The sequence below is a fragment of the Castor canadensis genome, chromosome 6 (genome assembly GCF_047511655.1).
Source record: "Castor canadensis chromosome 6, mCasCan1.hap1v2, whole genome shotgun sequence".
NCBI classification, from domain to species: Eukaryota; Metazoa; Chordata; class Mammalia; order Rodentia; family Castoridae; genus Castor; species Castor canadensis.
This window is the reverse complement of record NC_133391.1, coordinates 12361450-12381210: the sequence shown is the minus strand read 5'-3', so window position 1 is coordinate 12381210 and position 19761 is coordinate 12361450. Positions and strand designations below refer to the sequence as shown.

The 19761-nt window shown below is 56.0% G+C and overlaps 1 protein-coding gene across 8 annotated transcripts in view; it reads right to left on the bottom strand.

Annotated features, from left to right (window-relative positions):
• Positions 1-13319, bottom strand: part of Gtf2ird1 (GTF2I repeat domain containing 1) — a 75269-nt gene extending 61950 nt beyond the window's left edge. For 7 of the 8 annotated variants that reach the window (XM_074075749.1, XM_074075751.1, XM_074075754.1 and 4 more), the window contains exon 1: positions 13182-13319. The gene's annotated coding sequence lies outside the window, so the exon portion shown is untranslated. Of the gene's footprint in view, positions 1-11996; positions 12344-13181 lie in introns of those variants that run through there. The other variant, XM_074075750.1, reaches the window with a different exon arrangement.
• Positions 13320-19761: the final 6442 nt, after the last annotated feature.

The following is a 19761-nucleotide window of genomic DNA, read 5'->3' as shown; positions in this document are numbered from 1 at the left end:
GGGCAATCAGAGGAGGCTCCCTGGAGGTGGTGACACTTCAAGAGAAAACATCTGCCCACCCCTAGCAGAGCCCGCCTGGCCTGGACATACACGGAGCAAAATGACCCGATGCCCAGGACACCAGCTGGTAGCCTGGGTCACCCATGTGTCTTAGTCAGGCCTGAGCTGGGCATGGGGTGTGGCCAAAGGCTGTGGGAGTGGGTGAGGTGGGGATCAGGGGCCAGCGCTGTTTGGCCAGCGTGGGAAGCAGTGGGCAGACACCAGGCTGACCACGGAGCTCAGAAGGACATGTAGGCTACGGGAGCCTCTGAGGAGTGTGGAGCAGGGGTAAGAGGTGGCCGGTGGGGGGATGGGACAGGAAAGTGCAGGGGTCCAGCAGGGAGGTCAGCTGCAGGACTTGGAGGGAAGCACTTTGTGACTTGGAGGTGGGGGCTGGGGAGTGTCCTGAGAAAGAGGGGCCTGGAGTGACCCCAAGTTTCCAAGTCAGATGATCTAGGGAGATGTGCCTGGAACAGAAAAAAGGAGGCTGGAAGGGAGGGAGCTAAGCCACTGAGCATAGACGCCTGAGGTCCAACTGCGGCCTGTGGGTGCTAATGGGTGGGGGATCTGGGGAGACAAGGCCTGAGAGATATGGGGGAACAGCGAAGGCCCCTCAAATAGGTGACACTGTCTGGGTAGATGGAGTGGGAGAAGCCAGAACAGAGACTAAGGGTGGTAAGAGTGGGAAGCAGAAGATGGAGGCCCTGAGGGAGGCAGGTCAGAGGTCAAGGAGGACACAGGAAACCAAGAGGCCCACAGGACACCCGATGGCAGTGGTGGTGGCTGTGGGGTCTGGTAAGGATTAGGGCAGTGGCGAGGGTTCCGAGCGGCTTCCCTTAGGAAGTTGTGGGTCACACTTCTGGGTCCTTCCAGGTGACCCCAAAGTCTCAGGATTTAGGACACAGGCCCAGCGGGACAAAGGCCTGTCTCCCCACGGTTCCCCATGGGCCCCATAGGGACCCCCAAAGCCCCTTGCCTTCTAGGGTGACAGCAAAGGGTCCCCACCCCATGGCCGGTTCCCGGTCTGTACCATCGGTGAGAAGGTGACACTGAAGTCAGACCTAAAGGCCCCTGGGGAGCAGGAGGACGTCTTCCCACAGAACATACCCCGGGGAGAGCAGGAGTTCTGCTGAGTTTTGTCCACTGCTGTCCCCAGAGTCCAGGACAACTCCTGGCACAGTGGGCAGTCCGTAAGCTGAGTCACGAGTTGTTTAAGGCCAAGGTTACAGTCAGAGAGACGCACGACTGGGCGAGATTTCGGTGTTGTGTGAACGAGACAGGAGAGCTACCACGAGCCAGGTATGGTGGCTCACGCCTGTAATCCCAGCTACTCAGGAGCAGAGATCAGGAGGATCACGGTTCAAAGGCAGCCGGGGCAAATAGTTCACAAGATCCTATCCTGAAAAACTCCAGCACAAAATAAGGCTGGAGGAGTGGCTCGAGTGGAAGAGCACCTGCCTAGCAAGAGTGAGGCCCTGAGTTCAAACCCCAGTTCCGCCAAAAAAAAAAAAGATGGCTGTCATGTCGCTAGGCCCCATAATATATAAGGTCTGTCACTGTCCAGCGTGGCACACAGCTGTACCTGTCGGATGAACGAAGGACAGGCTAAAAGAAGAAGGGGGTGGAGTATAAAATGGACGGGAGCCCTTCCCGGGACACTGGCAACTCCACAGTGTCCCCAAGTCACCCGGTACTCCAGTCTGCCCCCCTCACAGGCCCCCACCCCCTGATATCCACCTTCTGAACCCTGCCATTCCCCAACATCAGATGTCCCACAGCTGACAGTGACCCTTGGCCCCCAGGTACAGGGTGGCTGGAGGGAATGTCAGCCTGACGCCCAGTGGGAGTCTGAGGACCGCAGACCTGGCTGACCCGGGGTGGCGTATGACAACGGGGGCCCAGGACTCAGTTAAAATGCAGCAGCATGCAGAAGACTTGGCCGGGCAGTGCCACCCCTGGGCGAGGGTGACCATGGTGTCCCCTGAGACCCCTTGTCACAGGTCCCAGACAGATGCTGAGGAGGGGGAGCCCTGGGACCCTTTTGGTCGGGAACTGACCCTGGTGACCTGAACTTAGGGTCCTGGCCACTCCCACCATCCAGCCCTGAGCTGTCAGGGTGGAGGCAGGGGTCCCAGGAGACCTGGCCTCCAATCCCAGAGGCCAACTTGAGTGGAGATGGGCACCGACCCTCTCCTGGCCTCAGTCCCAGATGGAAGAACCCCCCCATCCCCAGACAGCCCCTCTCCTGGCGTCTGGCCTCCCCAGAGCCTTCTCCACGGTCACCCTGCCCTCTTCCCCCTCCCGCTGCAGGCCTGTCCACAGGTCCTGCCCCCACAGTGCCTCCAGCTCTGGACCCGGATGCTCTTGCTTTTTTTGTTTGTGCTCAGAGCCTTCACCTTGAGCCACTCCACCACCCCTTTTTTGTGATGGTTTTTTTCGAGATAGGGTCTCATGAACTATTTGCCTGGGCTGGCTTCGAACCGTGGATCCTCCTGATCTCTGCTCCTGAGTAGCTGGGATTATAGGTGTGAACCACCACACCCACCTGACTCTATGCTCCTGATTTCCCCAAACTATAAAATAAATGAACCTATGCTCTTTACACACTACCCAGCCTCAGGATATTTTCTTACAACAGGAAATGACTGAAACAATTGCCTGTCATGAGCCCCTGCTCTGGAGCCTAGGCAGGAGTCTCACAAACCACCAGCCATACACAGTAAAACCCATTTCACAGACAGGAACACCGAGGCTTGCGGATTCAGTGACTCGTAAGAGTTGTGCTATCCAAAGTAGATGCTCTTCCCATGAGTTAGAGACAAGGCCAAACTGGACAGGTGTCCACTCACTGGGTACCTGCCACCACCCCTACCACCTCCTGAACACAGATGTCACAGTTAATGACCAATAGCGCCTAAACTGGTCCTTTTTTTTCGTTTTTGGTGGCACTGGGGTTTGAACTCAGGTCCCCATGCTTGCTAGGCAGGTGCTCTACCACTCGAGCCGCTCCGCAGCCCTAACCCAGTCCTTTTACAAACGCCTGAGTATCTACTGCAGGCTCACTGTGCGCGCTAGGCCACCAGACAAGGAAGTCAGGACCAGAGAGACCTGAGTCCCCTGTCCCCCTGGCAGGTGCTGCACACCGGGTAGCCCCAGTCCTGAGAGATGACACACCTTACCCTGCGTCTGGACCACACTCCACCCGGCCCGCACTCTTCCATGTCATCCGAGACCCCAGCACCGTGGGAGGGGGCGGACTGGGGACATTACGCAACCCACGGCTGGACAACTGACGCCCAGCGTGGAGGTGGCCTGCCCATGTTGTCACAATAGCCCCTCCACTTGCACTGTCTCCCCTGCCTGCATCACTTCTGCTCGTGTCCTGCCCAGGTGGCCACCTCTGCCCACCAGGGCTCACCCTGGGTTCTGACTGGATGGCAACTCCACAAAGCAGTCCCTTTGCTCCCAACCCCAGAGACAGGGAGAGCTTGGAGGCACCCAGCCACACCAGCCCCTCCTAGAGCCTGTGACTGCTGGCAGGTGGCCCTTTGCCAAAAGCTCATGGGACCCGGGCCCGGCTCTGGTACCAGCTCTGTTACTCCCTCCTCTGGGGCTGTGTGACACCGGGCAACTTGTCTCCCTCTCTGGGCCCAGTTTCTTCCTCCTTTCATGAATACTGACACAGGCCCCTGCCCCATCCTCCCTCACAGAGCAGAAGTGGGGAGTGGGGAGGTGGGAGCCAGGTCACAGAGGTGACCACTTTTCTGTCCACTCCCTCCTCCCTTAGCGGGATATGAACCTAACTAGGCCTGGAACCAGTGTCCTGCAGCCACAGTTACGTTTCAGTCACGAGTGTTATTACCAGCAGGTGCTGTGCTGGGAGTGGCCACCACCACGCAAAGACCCCCATTACAACCTCACAACCCCACAACCACAGTGTCCCTTTCCTGTTTAAGATGAAGCTGTGGCCCTCAGAAAAAGCTGAGTAACTTGCCCAAGGTCACAGCGCAGGAAGAGTCAGGGCAGCTTCAAAGCAAAGGCTGGGGCCTGGTGCGGTGGTGCATGACTGTAATCCAAGCTACTCTGGAGGTGGAGGTAGGAGGATCTCAGTCCAAGGCCGGCTGTATAATAAACTAATAGCCAAGGACTAGAAGCATGGTTCAGGGCCCCAGGTTTCAGAACCCCAAAACGTAAACACAACCCAGCCAAGTGAAGGAGGCATACAGGAAAGGCTGTGATCCATGTCGCTCTGTGGGTCAAAGTTTATATTTCCCCTGGCCACTCTAGGTGACACGAGGGGTGCCCCCAGCATTCCCAGTCTCTCTTCCTCACCTCTGCCCTGGCCCATTTAGGGCCCTGTGTCCACCTGTCACACCAATGTCGCCCACAAGCTGTTCTGCCACCTCCAGCAACAGGACAGAGAGGGGACAGAGAGGCTGGGGACACCACAGGAGGACAAGGAACCCTGGGGAAGTCACTGGCGGTGGGTTTAGATCTTGATTTTGGTTGGTTGGTTGTTTTAAGACAGGGGCTTTGCTATGTAGCCCAGGCTGGTCTTGAACTCTGGATCCTCCTGCCTCAGCCTCCTGAGTGCTGGGATTACAGGCGTGCACCACCATGTCTGGCCACTTGATTCCGATCACTCTGGTAGCTTAATGAAGTGTTCCCAACCCTGGGCCTCAGTTTCCCCATCTGAAGAGATCAATATAACCTAAGGTCCCGTCCAGTGCTACTGTTTCATGGCTTAGCACACACTGCACTCCACATTCAAGAGGCTTGGGGATGGGAAAGGGGGAGGACGCCAGGAAGACCCCACTTGCAATCCCTTGGCCCAGCCCTGAGCACAGTCTCATTAGCCAACCTGACAGACAGACAGACAGACCAAAACTCAACAGCACCATGTAAAACAGAGTGTAGAGCCAGGCGCCAGTGGCTCACGCCTGTAATCCCAGCTACTCGGGGGGCAGATATGAGGAGAACCGCAGTTCAAAGCCAACCAGGGCAAAGAGCTGGAGAGACCCTATCTCAAACAAAACCAAACCAAACCAACACAAACAGGGCTGCTGAAGTGGGTGGTAAGAGCAACTGCCTTTTAAGTGAAAGGTCCTGAGTTCAAACCCTAGTACTGCCAAGGCAAAGCCAAAACCAAGCTCTTCCCTACGAAAGTGGCCAGCTTTCCCCACTGACCACCCCACCCACCACACAGGGAGGTTGCTCTTACTCATTCTTATGAGGTTCAGAGAGATGACGTCATCTGCCTAAGGCCACACAGCAGCTCAGTGGTCAAGCTAGGACTTGAACCCTGTCTGGCTTCAAAGGCCCTGGTGATAGATGCCCACTGCTGTGAGGTGGGGACACACCAGGTAGCAGGACCGGATGGGGCACTGGCCTGTGTGACTCAGGGTGGCAGACAGCATCTGTCCTTTAGAGGTGCTGAGAACAGAGCGTCTCGGGTGGCGGCTGGCCCAGGGCGTCAGGCGATGGCCCAGGATCAAAGAAGAGGATGTGGTTTTACCCACCTGTGTGGGGGATGGGGGGCTGCACCCGCAGCTGGGAGCCAGGGTGCCCGTGGGGGACGGACAGACGGGCAGCCACCTCCCTCCCCAGGGCCCCACCACTAAAGCTACCACACCTGAAAAACCAGCTCCTATGTAAACAGGAGAGACACCAGCCTGGCTCTGTCACAAGACCCCAGGAGCTGCCAGGACCACCCTGGAGCCAGCTGGGTGGGCGGGCAGGGGTCCTGCCTGCTCACGGCACCACCCAGGAGCACCCCAGGGCCCTTCTGCACCCGGCTAGCAAGCCGCAGTCTCTTGGGGCCTCCAGCTGGGAGCTGGTCACAAAAGGGTCAGCCTTGGAGGGCTTCAGAGACACAGTAAAGACAGGAATCAAAGGGTTCCAGCCCCAGCTCTGCCATAAAAACCCTACAACCTGCCCCCCGCCCCAAACCTCAATGCCAATTTTGCCAATGGAGAACTGACCATGTCTTTCTGGGTGCTCCCTTCCCACACCCACATCAACGCTACCCAGCAACCCTGCAAGGTCCCCACTGCTGCCCCATTATCTAGATGGTGAAACTGAGGCCCAGCTGCTGTCCAAGACACCCACAGCAGGGAAGGTGTCAGACTGGAAATGACATGACCAGAAGATTCAATGACAAAAAGAATCTCAGAGCTGGCTTCACAGATGTTCCTGAGAACAGCCACTGTTCACACGAGGCCCACCACAGGCAATGGTTTCTCAGCCAGAATTTTACCTGGAGCCCTTATGGGTAATGCCAATAACTGTGGTCCTAATGGGACAGATAGGGGACACTTGGAGCTGCACATAATTCTGTGGAAACCCACAGCTGATTCTCACATGGGCCCCACAAACCAAGCATCTGGTTTTGTTTTGGTTTTTTTTGTGATACTGGGGTTTGAACTCAGGGCCTACACCTTGAGTCACTCCACCAGCCCCTTTTTGTGATGGTTAATTTGAGATAGGGTCTCGTGAACTATTTGCCCAGGCTGGCTGCAGATCGGGATCCTCCTGATCTCTGCCTCCTGAGTAGCTGGGATTACAGGCGTGAGCCACTGGTGTGCAACCACCAAGCATCTCTTTTCCCCATGATACACAGAAGCCCTGGACACGAGATCACACGCCCTATCTCTCTGCCCCTCAGTCTTGTTCCTGACTGCCACACAGCCTGGTCACCCTCCCTCCCTCCCCCTGGACAAAGAGACTTCCCACCCCAAGCTCAGCCGCTACAGGCGTGGACACCAGAGTCACGTGGCTGGGGGACCCAGCTCCGGAGGCAGGGGTATGTAAGAGATGTGGACGCAGGGCAGGAGGCTCCCCTGGCTGGCACCGCCACCACTCCCAGCTGTCCTGGCCCCCCCGGATTGATTGTTCCAGAGCCCACCTGGGCTGTGGAGGACCGCCCAGACTGGAGGCCCCGAGGGCGGTGGCAGGAGGTGTAATTTCATAGCCGGGCTCCTGTGTGAGTCACCAGAAACCAGGATGAAATTCCAGCTTGGGGACCAGAGGTGAGCAGCCTTGCTAGCTGAGGCTCAGCCCCCGAATGGGGTTGGGGTGGGGTGCAGGGTGCCTGCCACCCAGATTTTGTGGGTGCACCCCTTTTGTGGGTGATCACCCAGGCTGGCTGGGTCACCACCTAGAGGAGAGGGGCTGGGGTGGTGTGGCACAGCGATGGACTGGAGTACCACTCAGCATCCAAAAGGAACCAGCTCCCAGCACCTGCGGCACCCTGCATGAGCCACCACTCTGAGCAGAAGGAGCCTGGCCCCAAGGCTCTTTTGTCACTGCACTTCTGTGACGCTCTGGAAACACAACACCAGAGACAGACCAGTGGCTGCCAGGAGCGGGGCCAGGAGACGGGACTAATTGGGAAGGGGCTCCAGGCCACTCTGAGGACAATGCGACTGTCCTATGCCCTGACGGGGGTGGAATCAAGAATGTGCACTCCGGGTGACGTCCTTTGCTAGTAAAAACGCAGCCACAGCCGGGCATCAGTGGCTCACACCTGTAATCCCAGCTATTCAGGAGGCAGAGATCAGGAGGATCATGGTTTGAAGCCAGCCTGGAAAAATAGTTCAGGAGACCCTATCTCAAAAACACAAATCTCAAAAAGGGCTGGTGGAGTGGCTCAAGTGGTAGAGCGCCTGCCTAGCAAGTGTGAGTCCCTGAGTTCAAATCCCAGTGCTGCAAAACAACAAAAAAAAACCCCACAGCTATGCATGGAGTGAGCCCCCGAGGTACCAGCCTCAGACCTGGGGTCCTGCAAGTTTCTTGCTGGCTGGTGTTGGGAAAGATGGATGGACAGACAGACTCCCCTTATTATGGTGGTTCTGCCAGCTGGAAAAGGAACCTGTGCCTCTGAGCAAGACCCCAGCCAGCAAAATGGCCCGTCTTCCTGTGGCCTTCCAGAAGGTTCTCCAGCCACAGGGCATGAGAAAGGCCCCAGCTGCCCCTGGGGCGTCCACGATCTGACCCCCACCAGCAGTCAGCCAGGATCTGTCACGCCTGCTGTCTCAACCCTGCGTCCACTGCAGACCAACACTGGAGGTGACCCCAAGCCATCCTGGGGCCAGGACGGCATGGGAAGCACCGTGTCCATTTCATATCCAAGCAAACGGCCTGGGCAGGGGACAGGCGGTGTGGACCAGGAGGCCCCGGCCCTGCCTTCCTGGCCTCGGCTGCTCAGGTGGAGGCAGGTCCCAGTAACCACTGAGTCAGTCTGAACACCACAACCAAACTCATGTTAAACTTAACCCCCAGGACCAGGGCTGGCACAGAGGCTCAAGCAGTGGAGCACCTGCCCTGAGTTCAAACCCCACTGCCACCGAAAAAAACAAAAAGAGGGAGGAGCAGGTGGGACTTTCAGGAAGTGATGAGGACCAGGTACAGTCATGAGGGTCACCCTTAGGTGGAGTAGTGCATGCCTGTAATCCCAGCACTTGGGATGCTGAGGAAGATTCCCAAGTTCAAGGCTAGCCCGGGCCTTGAGACAAGTGAAAGTTGTCTTAAAAAAATAATAAAATAAAATAAAATGATTCAGCCCTTCCACCTAAGACCCCTAGAACCACGTGCTGAGGACATTTTTACCTTTTACACAGTTTTAGCAGTAGACACAAGTACACTACAGTCACCTCGCATCCACCCAAGGGGGTACCCCAAGCCCATGGCCACATCACCCCTTGATATGGGGGTGACAGGCATCAAAGAAACTCTCCCAACACTCTGACCCAGCCTTGCAAATCTCAGCGAAAAATCCTAATTTGTTGTCTAATTGGGTGTTTTCCGGAAAGTTCCCTTCTCTTTTCTGCTTTGGGATTTTTTTTTTTTGGCTTTTTCAGACAGGGGCTCACTATGTAGCCCACATTGGCCTTGAACTCCAGATCCTCCTGCCTCAGCCTCCCAAATGCTGGAATTACAGGAGTACACCACCACTCCTGGTTCTTCCCAGCATCTGTCAATACACCGTACGGACCACACTGACACAAAAGATCCCAAAACAAGAGATTCCCAGGCTGGGGATCCTGAGAGCTCCTGAGATCTCACCCAAAGAACACTGTCCACGTCACCCATGCCTGACAGATCTGGACCCTTGGGCCACAGGTAAGAGAAAACAGGCCAAGGAAATTAGGAGGACGAGGAAGCAGACAAGCTCACTGTACACTGTCTCCAGAGCCCTGGGGTAAGCCTGACCCCAACTCCAGGCCCAGCCACACTGCGGGCCCCTCTTCTGCCAGCAGCTGTAGGGTTGCCAGATAAAACCGAAGCCCCCGCCCAGGTTTGCACGTGTGGTTTGTTGTCTATCTGAAGTCCAAATTTAACTGGAGGTCCTTAACGTGATGACAGGTGGTCCTGAAGGAAAAGGACAGGTGGGCCTGAAAATAGCTCATCCAGGTCAGCCAGACCCAGCTCAGGGTCAAGACAAAGGCAACAGAGTCTCGCTGCCCTGAGACACCCCAGGAGTCACCCCAAGCTTTCACGGTTGAAGTCCGTCCGGCCCTGGTTCCTGGAGGAAAATAACTTGTCTCAACTGAGCCAGCATCCTGAGGCCCTCGCGGTCTTTGGCTGTCACCAGGTAAACACCAAGATCACAAATGGTGCAGCCAGGCATTACCGAAACAAGGACCCAGGGTGTCCGGTGAGGGGCTGGCTCCTCTTAGGGTAAGACTGGGGCAGAGCCAAGAGAGGAACCCCGGCTTCCCAGCCCTACCCCATCCTGCCACCCTCCGCGCTCATGTGCTGCCAGTCCTGGTGGCCCAGACGTCAGGGACAGGAGCCAGGACAGGAAGTTGTGCAAGACGGAGGTGGAGCTGGGTGCCGGTGCTCACGTCTATAATCCCAGCTACTCAGGAGGCAGAGATCAGGAGGATGGAGGTTGGAAGCCAGCCTGACCCTATCTCGGAAAAAACCCCATCACAAAAAGGGCTGGTGGAGTGGCTCAAGGTGTAGGCCCTGAGTTCAAACCCCAGTATCACAAAGAAAAACAAAAGACGGAGGGAGAGGGAGAGGTATCAGACTGGGGAACCTCCAAAAGAGACCAAGAAAGTTGTGGGATCCTTCCAGGACACACAGATCCTGGCCAAAGGCCACTCTGCTCCCTGAGAGTGGACTCAAAGGATTCTGGGAGGCTGGCTGGCCCTCTTCTCCTGCCCAGAACCCCAATACCTGTACCCCAAGCCTCCAGCACGTCCTGCCACCAACCACTGGTCACAACGCACTATCTCCTGGTCATGTGTGTTAATCCCCCTCTCTCTCCCCTGCAAAAACCTGTCCTTCCCACCTCCCAAGATCCTGTCGGGAATTCCTGGTCTCCCTAAGGGTCCCTGTCCCACAGGCTCTGTCACACCTGAACTCAGTGTGGAACCCAAGCCCTCAGCCAGGTCCTGCTGCTGTCTGAGAATCAACTCTGCAGAATGGTGTCCCTGGCTTGTCCCAACGTACCTGGCTGTGTCCCTGGCTACCAAGCATCTAAGACAGACAGGCGCACAGACAGCAGCGAGTCCAGACAGAAGCAGAATAGATGTAATTCGGGGAGCATGCTTAGGTTTGGGGGAGACCCAGGCTGGAGTGATATGGGGGAGGGTGACAAGAATGGGGGAGGGGCGGGGAGGAGGAAGTTTAAGGAAAGACACTGGGCCTCCTACCAGGAGCAGAATTTTGCTCGATCACTTATTCATTCAACAGGTGTGAGTACCAGGTCCCGAACCCACCTACCCCCAGAAAGCAATGAGGTAAGACAGACGTGAGCCTCTGAGATCAATACTGGGACAGGGGAAGGCCAGGGTGTCATGGGCACACAGAGGTGACACCTGAAGGCCTCACCTAGGGAACTCCACAGCCAAGCCAAACCTTGAAGAGGGGAACAACCTTACCCCAACCCCAGCCAGGCAGGATCCCATCAGTGAATCAAGGATGTAGGAGGTTAAGACTGGGCTGGGAGTTCCAAGGTCAGGTTTAGAACATGAATACCACAAGCCATGTCATCATGTCTCCCTGAAATGTTCAGCTGGGGTCTCCGACAATGGAGCTGTTTACCGAACTGTGCACGCCCAATCCCCACACACAACGAGCAAACAGCTGCCACCGAGACCCCTGTTATTACGTGTGACTTAATTCCAAGTACCGGCCACTCACTAGACTGTGCGTGTCAGAGCCTATCGGGGCTCCGGGAAGCCTGCCTTTAAATAAAGATCAAAATTATTTGTCCTCAGCACAATTGTAAATAAATGGTACTTTACCCAGCAGCTACACGACAGGGCTTTTAAGTAGGTTAAGCAAGTTCCCAAGAATACTGTGTGCAAGCCCCATTTTTGCCACCTTTGGCTCTGAGTTACCCCACATTTCAAACGAGTAGCCCAGGAGTACTGGGGACTCCAGCCTTTCCTTGCTTCCTCTGGGACCCTCGGAGTTGGAACTGTCAGTTTCTAGGTCATCCTCAGAGCAGGCTACAGAATGAGGGACAGGTTAAAGTCTGGGGGCTCCCACACCCATCACCTCCAAGCCAAACCAGGCCTGTTTCTTGGGGTCCCCAGGTCTCTGGTCAAAAGAGGCCGAAGTCAATTCATACCCTCCTGGGCCCCAAAGAAGTGATGCGTAATGGCCACCTGCCAGTCCCCATCTTGCTGCCCTGGTGCCCCGCCCCGCCCTGCCAGCAGCCACCAGCCTCCCATCACTCCCTCACATAAATAATCAATGCCACACTGCCCTTCCCCTCTGGGATGACGCCGCTGAAATACACGAATGGCTCCAAGCATCTCCCAGGTTCCTGCTGCCCCAGGTCACATCACACTGACTAGGGGAGCAGCCCTGGCCACGGGGCAAAGCAACAGACACTGACCATAGCCAGAGGGCCCCCAGGTAGCTCAGGCCACCCTTCCCCTCCGCTCTGAGCAGTAAGAAAAGCCCCCTACAAACGCCCCACTCATCCCGGGAATACGTACTCCACAGCCAGCCAGCGCTGCCCACGTGCCTGCCAGGAAGACCCCTTCATCCCAAGCTGGGTCACTTCGCTGGGAGGGACACACCAGGGCCTCCACCAAACAGTCTGGTCCTGGGAGGCCAGGTCACTGGGCCAGATGCCACCGTCTGAGACCCCTCTAGCAGTGCCAGGAGGGCAAAACTCTCAGCTGTGTGGTCCCCAGAGGCCCTGGGCCCAGCCAGGGTACTGGGTCCCCTCTTTCCCTGGCGGCAGGACTGTATCCAATGCATCATTCCCAGAGACTCAGGATGGGGGGCTGGGGGTGGGGACACAGCAAGCACCCTGCTGCCCCTCCTCCTTCCCCTCCTCCCTGCTCTTCTGCAACAACTCACAGACCACCCACAGCCCCGGCTCCCCAACTTGCTCCAGGGGTGGGGGTGACCCTTGGAGCCCCTCCCCCATTGCCACCCTGAGTCTCCTTCTCCCTCCTTCCCCCATCCAAGGGCTCAGCTTCCGCCACTCAGGCCAAACCCTCCCTCTCCCAAAGGAACCCCCCCAAAAAAGATCTACTGCTCAAGGGAAGAGTACAGGACCCAGTTTGGAAGTCGGGGGGGTGCGGCCTAGGGGTCCTCACAGTTTATGTGAATGGGGGGGAGGGAGTTAGAGATCAAAGGGGGGGCAGGCCGCGGCCTTCCCAACCCCCCCTCTCAGGGCTCCCACCCTGGGGCTCCAGCACCAACTGACCTCATTCGCAAACTGCAGCAAGCCTGCAGGGTGCCCCCCCCACCCCGGAAGGACCTTAGAGTGTATGTGGGTGGGGGGAGAGGAGGAGGGGGTGACAGCTCCCCACTCCCACTCACTCTCCCCCCCCTCTCCGAGGGCAGGTGGTGGTGATGGTGGGTGGGGGAGGGGGAGGGGGCGACTGTCCCTCTCCTCTCCTCTCTTCCCTCCCCTCCCCCTATCCCCCCACCCGGCCCGAATTATAATCTGGATCACGTGCCTCCCCTCCCCTCCCCCCCAACACACATACACCCGTGCACCCAAAAACCCAGACCCAGATTCAGGAACACCTGGAGGGGGAGGGGAGAGGAGAGAAGGGGGCACGCACGAGGAACAGGGGGTACAGGGGACCCCCCTCTTCATCTCACCACTCCCTCCCTCCCCCCTCAGTTTAAAAAAAAAAAGAAAAAAAAAAACTTTCTCCTACCTTGGAGGATCCCCAAGCGCTCCTGTGCCGGCGGCGCCCCGGCCCCCGGCCCGCGGCCAGGACTCAGCCTCCTGCCGCTCGCGCTGCCGCCCTAATTAATCCCGGCGATCGGGCGGCGCGGCGCGGGCGGCGGCGCGGGGAGGGGAGGGGGCGGGGGCGGGGGAGGGGTGGGGGGGCGCACGGGGCCCCCCGCCCCCAGCGCGGGGCTGCGGCGGCGGAGGGCGGGGCGGCGGGGCGCGAGCGAGCGAGCGAGCGGGAGCCGGGAAGGCTCTTTGTTCTGTAATCCCAGTAAGATTGCCAGCCATTCGCCCCGGCCTTAATCCCAGCCCCGCGCAACACCGCCCTCCATTGGCTGCCATTTACATACGGGATTAGCCCGCGCGTCCCCGCCCCGGCCTGGGCACTGCGGGGGGAAGGCGCGGGAGGGGGGGCATCCCATAGCTGGATTAGGATCGCGCCCTCCGCCCCAACCTCCAGATTCAAGGTCAAGGTCACCCAGCCAGCAGGTGATCCCTCCCCCGCCTCCCCCTCTCTCCCTGGGTCCTGTGCATCCCGTGTGGCCCGCACCCCCTCTCCACCCTTGCCCAGTGACTGCTGGTCACTCGCTGCCCATGTTGCGACATTCCGACCCCCCCCCCGGCTTTGTCCCCTAGGGTGCCCAAGGTCGCAGCAGATCCAAGTAGACTCCAGGTCCCGTCTTCTAGTCTGCATCCAACCCTGACCTAGGATTTACCCTCCCCTCTGCAAACCTAGGGATCCAAAGGAATCAGGGGACACCTTTTGTAATGTCCCCAAACCATGCCGGGCAGAGTGATCGGGAGAGCCGAGCTAGTAGGCTTTCCATGGGATTGGCACTGGTCAGAGGGATATGCATCCCATCAGGCAGGTCCCCCCACCCCACCCACTCCAGGGAGCTTCTGGCCTAGATAGAGAGAGCCAAAGGTAGCAGGAGAATCTCTTAGGACCTCGCAGAGCCTCGGCGCCCCCCCACCACACACACACCACATGCACAAGGCCTCCTGGGGCACAGGTCAGGAGCCATGAGACTTACCCATGGCTGACCCTTCACACACACACTAAGCCCAACACGCGGGTATCTCCTCCCCCACAGCCCAAGGTGGTGCCCACAGAGTGGCCCTTGTATTCACAGAGGATGTTGGGCAGACAACGGGGATTTGGAAAAGGCCACACACCAAGGGCCTGGAGGCTGAGCTGACCATGTGAGTTCAAATCCCGGCTCAGCTGGAGTGAATTTGGGCGTCAGTTCCCCTCTATCTCTGAGTCTCCACTCGTGCCTTCCAGAAGCCTCACAGTCAATCACAGTGTAACCCCACTGTTAAACGTCTTCTAGCTCCTGGCCATGTTGTATTTAAGATGTCTATGTCTTGGGCTGGGCATGGTAGTACACACCTGTAATCCCGGCTACCTAGAAGGCAGAGTTAGGAAGTTAGAGGGCCAAGGCTGACCCCAGCAAAAGCGTGAGAAACTATCTGAAAAACAGACTAAAAGCAAAAGGGCTGGGGACATGGTTTAAGTGGTACAGCACTTGGGAAACCCTGAGTTCAATCCTCAGTACTGCCAAAAAAGAGTAATTTATATGTCTCACGCTAAGCATGCTGGGTAGATACGATTGCTCTTGCTTTATTTTGCTATAAAGTCACCTGCCTGGAGACACATGGGATGTGATGACACTGCTGGCACTGGCCCACTTCTGCCCACTGAACTATGGCGTCCCTACTACACATACACCGGCCCATTAGACGTTAGGACCAAGGCACAGCCTCAGTGGGCCCAGCCGGAGGAAGCTGGTCCCAGGAAGGACTGGCTGCTGGGCTGTTGGCTTCTGGACAGGGTGCTTCCCCCATCCCAAATCCTGGACCCCAGGGCCTGGAGGAGCAGCTGTGACTGCTCAGTACTGCCCTCCGCAGGTAGAATCCAGAGCAGCAGGGATGGAAATAGGGGGCAGAGAGGATGCCCCTCTCCCTCCACCTCAGGATGGCTTCCCAGAACAGCCCGCCAATCACACTCCAGCTGCACCCGGGCGGGGACCAGGGAGCAGTTGGTATAACAGAAGCCACAGCCTGGCATGTCTAGGGGCCCCTCACTCATATGTGATCTGGGTATGATAACAGGCCAGGTCAATCAACCTCTGGGGCCTCATCTTCCTCACCATTCCTGTAAACTGGAACTAAAATAGATCTTTCTTCATAAGACTGCTGTGCAGATTAAATGATATAATAAAGGAAAAATTTTAACCAAACATGGTGGGACACACCTGTAATCCCAGCTACCTAGGAGGCAGAGACAAGAGGATCTCAAGGTCAAAGCCAACCTGTGCCAAAGTTAAACATACTCACAAACACACACACACACACACACACACACACACACACACACGCTTGTCTAGCAAGCAGGAGCCCCTACGTTCAACTCCCTGGTGCTGCAAGAAGAATAATTCTTTTAATTTAAAAAGAAAAGAAAAATGTTTAGGGTTATGTCCAGTGACACATAATAGGTGCTTATTTTGATAAAGGATAGTTATCAGTTCTTTTATTAATTGGTTCCATCTAGTGACTAAATAGTCTTTGCTCAAACTATTCTTTCTAAAAAGGTGGGAATTCAAGGTTGAGTTCACACTTTTTATTTTTTTTGCAGCCCTGGGACTTGAACTCAGTACTACGCCTTGAGCCACTCCACCAGCATTTTCTGACACAGAGTCTTGGGAACTGTTTGCCTGGGGCTGGCTTTGAACCTTGATCCTCCTGGCCTCTGCCTCCTGAGTAGCTGGGATTACAGGCACGAGCCACTGTCACCTGGCTACGAACATTCACATTTTGGCCAAATTCAATTCCTTCTCCTGACCAGGGCAGCAAGGGCTTCCTCTATTGGGAGGGGAGTTTGAGAAGAAAACTCCTTGCCAGTGGGCACTCCACACACTCAGGAACTTTCCCCCCAGGCTCCTAGCCCCAAAGAACCCCAAATCCCCCAACTCCAGTCACACCTCTGTCCTTCAGTGGCCCTGGACTCCTGTGGGCCCCTGCTTCATCCTCCCCCCAGGTAAGATCCTCCCCCCACTATGCTGATGTGGAAACTGAGTCTCCTTTCACTGCTGACAACCACAAGCCACCCCATTACAGAGCCCCTCTGGGCCCTTGTTGACTGAGCTTTCTGACTGTCCTTCCAGCAGGTGGGCGTGGCTAGCCCATTTCACAGGTCGGGGTATCGGATGGATGCTGGCCATTTTTTGGTACTGAGGTTTGAACTCAGGACCTTGTATTTGCTGGGCAGGTGCTCTACCACTTGAGCCACGCCTCCAGCCTGACCCTGGCCGTTTGTAGGAGCTAGTGCACAACTAAGAATCCCCCTTCCTTATCTCCCCGGGGACCCCCATCACAACAGCTGGCCACCAGGGGAAGCTCCCACAGGACTCAGTGGCCTCTGTCTACTCTGGCGTTTTCCACAATTGTGCACCACCTCTCCTGCCTCCTTGTTCCCTGGGGGCAAGAATCAAACAAGGAATGGGGCAATCCTGTCAACCTCAGGACGGTCCCAGAGGGAGCCTGAGGTGGTGTCGCCTTGAGTTATCACAAGGGACCAAAGGTCAGGGCAGAAAGCCAGACACCCTGCAGGACCCGGAGGCAGGGCTGATCCGTAGCGAAGATGTTCTTTCCACAGGGTCATACCTGGTCCTTATCGGACACCTGTGGTTCCTTTTAACCATCTCTGTGGCTTTGCTTGTCTTCTCAAGACTTGATTTTATCGGATAATTACTATTTATTCTTTTTTTTTAAATGAGACTGGAAGGGCTTGTGGGGGTAGGTCAGTAGTAGAGTGCTTGCCTAGCGTGCACGAGACCTTGGGTTCTGTCCCCAGCATCCAGAAAAAGAAAAAAAAAAAAAGGTGAATGCCTTGGGAGAACACAGTGCTTAGTTTACCATGGGGTCCACCCAAGGGGCAGAGGGTAGGTGATCGGCATGCTGGAAGCCCCCTGTGTCTGTGACCCAAACCTCCAACCCCAGGGGAGTGCCATTCCCCAGTGTTGGGGCACCTCCATTCACCACCTGCTGGCCCTGTCCTCCCAGCCCTGGCACTCCATGGCTTGTCCAGGTCATTCAAACGCATTCATTTTGCAGGGCACCAGTGGCTCCCATCTATAATCCCAGCTACTCAGGAGACAGAGATGATGGAGATTGCAGTTCGAAGGCAGCCTGGGCAAATAGTTCTCGAGACCCTATCTCAAAAAACCCTTCACAGAAAAAGGCTGGTGGAGTGGCTCAAGGTGTGAATCCTGAGTTCAAACCCCAGTGTCAAAAAAAAAAAAAAAGCATTCATTTCCCTCACTGGGACTTTTGATCAGCAAGGGCAAAACCTCTTAAAGTCCCCCAAGTCTTCTGGGACCCCCCAGATAAGCCTCCATAGCAGCGATTTCAAGCACCCTGGCAAACTGCTCAAATTGGAAGTGGGGAGGGCTTCCCTGAGGACCTGGCAGATCTTAAGCCCCGCCCCCTCCCAGGCCCTGGGCGTGGCCTTGTGCAGCGCTGTCCAATAGGAATGCGGAAAAAGCCACAAGTGCAGCCGCAGGGGAACGTTTGCTAGCTTCTTTAGAAAAGATGACTAGGGAGGCAGAGCGGGAGGATCGCGAGTTCGAGGCCAGCCTGGGTTACATAGTGAAAAACAAAATAAAATGGCCAGACGTGGGGATCCTGGAGCCCTCCGCTCAGCCCCTTTCACCCTTGTCTCCCTCTGGAAGGCCTCTGTGGACATCTCCCCAACACTTCTCACCCATCCCCCATTCCTGACTCTGCAGAGTAGTCATTGGAAGTACTAAGCCAGGCATTGTGGTGCACACCTGGAGATGCTCAGGCAGGAGGATTACTTGAACCCAGGAGTTCAAGGTCAGCCTGGGTAACATAGTAAGACCCCATCTCAATAAATAATTACTACTAGTAATTAACATTTATGAAATTCTTTACTCTAAGATAGATGTGGTGCAGGTTGCTGGTGGCTCACACCTGCAATCCTAGCTACTCAGGAGGCAGAGATCAGGAGGATTGCGGTTCAAAACCGGCCCCAGGCAAATAGTTCAGGAACCCTATCTCGAAAATACCTAACACTAAGAAGGGCAGGTGGAGTGGCTCAAGCGGTAGAGAGCCTGCCTAGCCAGTGCGAGTTCAAGTCAGTGAGTTCCAGTCCAGCCCTATGCTTGCCACAAGGGCAGAGGCCAGGTGTGAAAAGAGGACAGGGCCAGCCAGGCCTAGGGTGAGGTGGGGGTGTCTTCTCACCTCTGCTCAGCCACTGACTTTGGGGGACCTGGCCCTCGATTTCCTCAGTGCACAGGTTCAGTCTCTTCTAGAAGATGTGTTGGCTCAAACAGCAGAGGGATAAGAGAGAGACTGGAACTTATCACTTTAGAACACACCAGAGAACAGGCATTGTGGGTCATGCCTGTAATCCCAGCCACTCAGGAGGCTGAGGCAGGAGGATCATGAGTTCAAAGCCAGCCTGAGCTACATGGACTCCGTCTCAAGATAAAACAGAGATGGGGATTAGCTGTAGAGGTAGGACACTAACCTGGTATATGGTTTCCATCCCAGCACCAAAAAAAAAAAAAAGACCCAAAGCACACATCCAAAGACTTTTATTCAAATTTAGGGTGCATTGCTTTCTGTTTTTTTTTCAGTACTAGGGTTTGAACCCAGGCCCCACACCTTGAGCCTCTCTACCAACCCTTTTTTTGGTGAGTTTTTTCGAGATAATTTCTTGCTAATTTTTTGCCCAGGGCTGGCTTCGAACCTCAATCCTCCTGATCTCTGCCTACTGAATAACCGGGATTACAGGCATGAGTCACCAGTGCCCGGCTGCTCCAGCTTTCTTGTTCTCCAACGGTCTTTCAGTATCTCTTATCTGTGATTTAACTACACCCAGCCTTGCAGCACCAGACCACAACTATGTTACTTGGGGCCACGTCCCCTGTGCCACCAAGGCCCCATGCCAACTCCTGTCCCAGGCTGCCAAGGCTCAGGCTGCAGCCAGGCCTGACATCCAGCTGGACCAGACTAACACTGAACTGTGTGATCCCAATGAAGAACCTCTCTGTGCTGGGCATCAGCTCTACCCCTGCCCCTGGGAGCCCTGGCCAGCGGGGGGGTTGCCCATTGGTCAGGGGCCCCATACTATGGAGGCAGAGGTGGCACCCCACTCAGCTCGGGCTAAGGCCATACCTCTCCAACCCCAGGGGGCAGCAGACCAACTGGACAGTGCCCCCATCCATGCCAAAGTTCACTGACCAGGAGTTTCAACACATTTTCCTCTTTTTTCTTTATTTTTTGGCAGTACTGGGCTTTGAACTCAGGGTCTTATGCTTGCTAGACAGGAGCTCTACCACTTGAGCCATGACCCCAGCCCTTTTTGCTTTTAGTTATTTTTCAGATAGGGTCTCACTTTAATGCCAAGGCTGACCTTGGACCATGATTCTCCTAACATTGCCTCCTTCATAGCCAGGATTACAGATGTACACCCGGCTTATTGGTTGAGATAGGGTCTTGCTAACTGTTTGCCTGGGCTGGACTCCAGCCAAGAT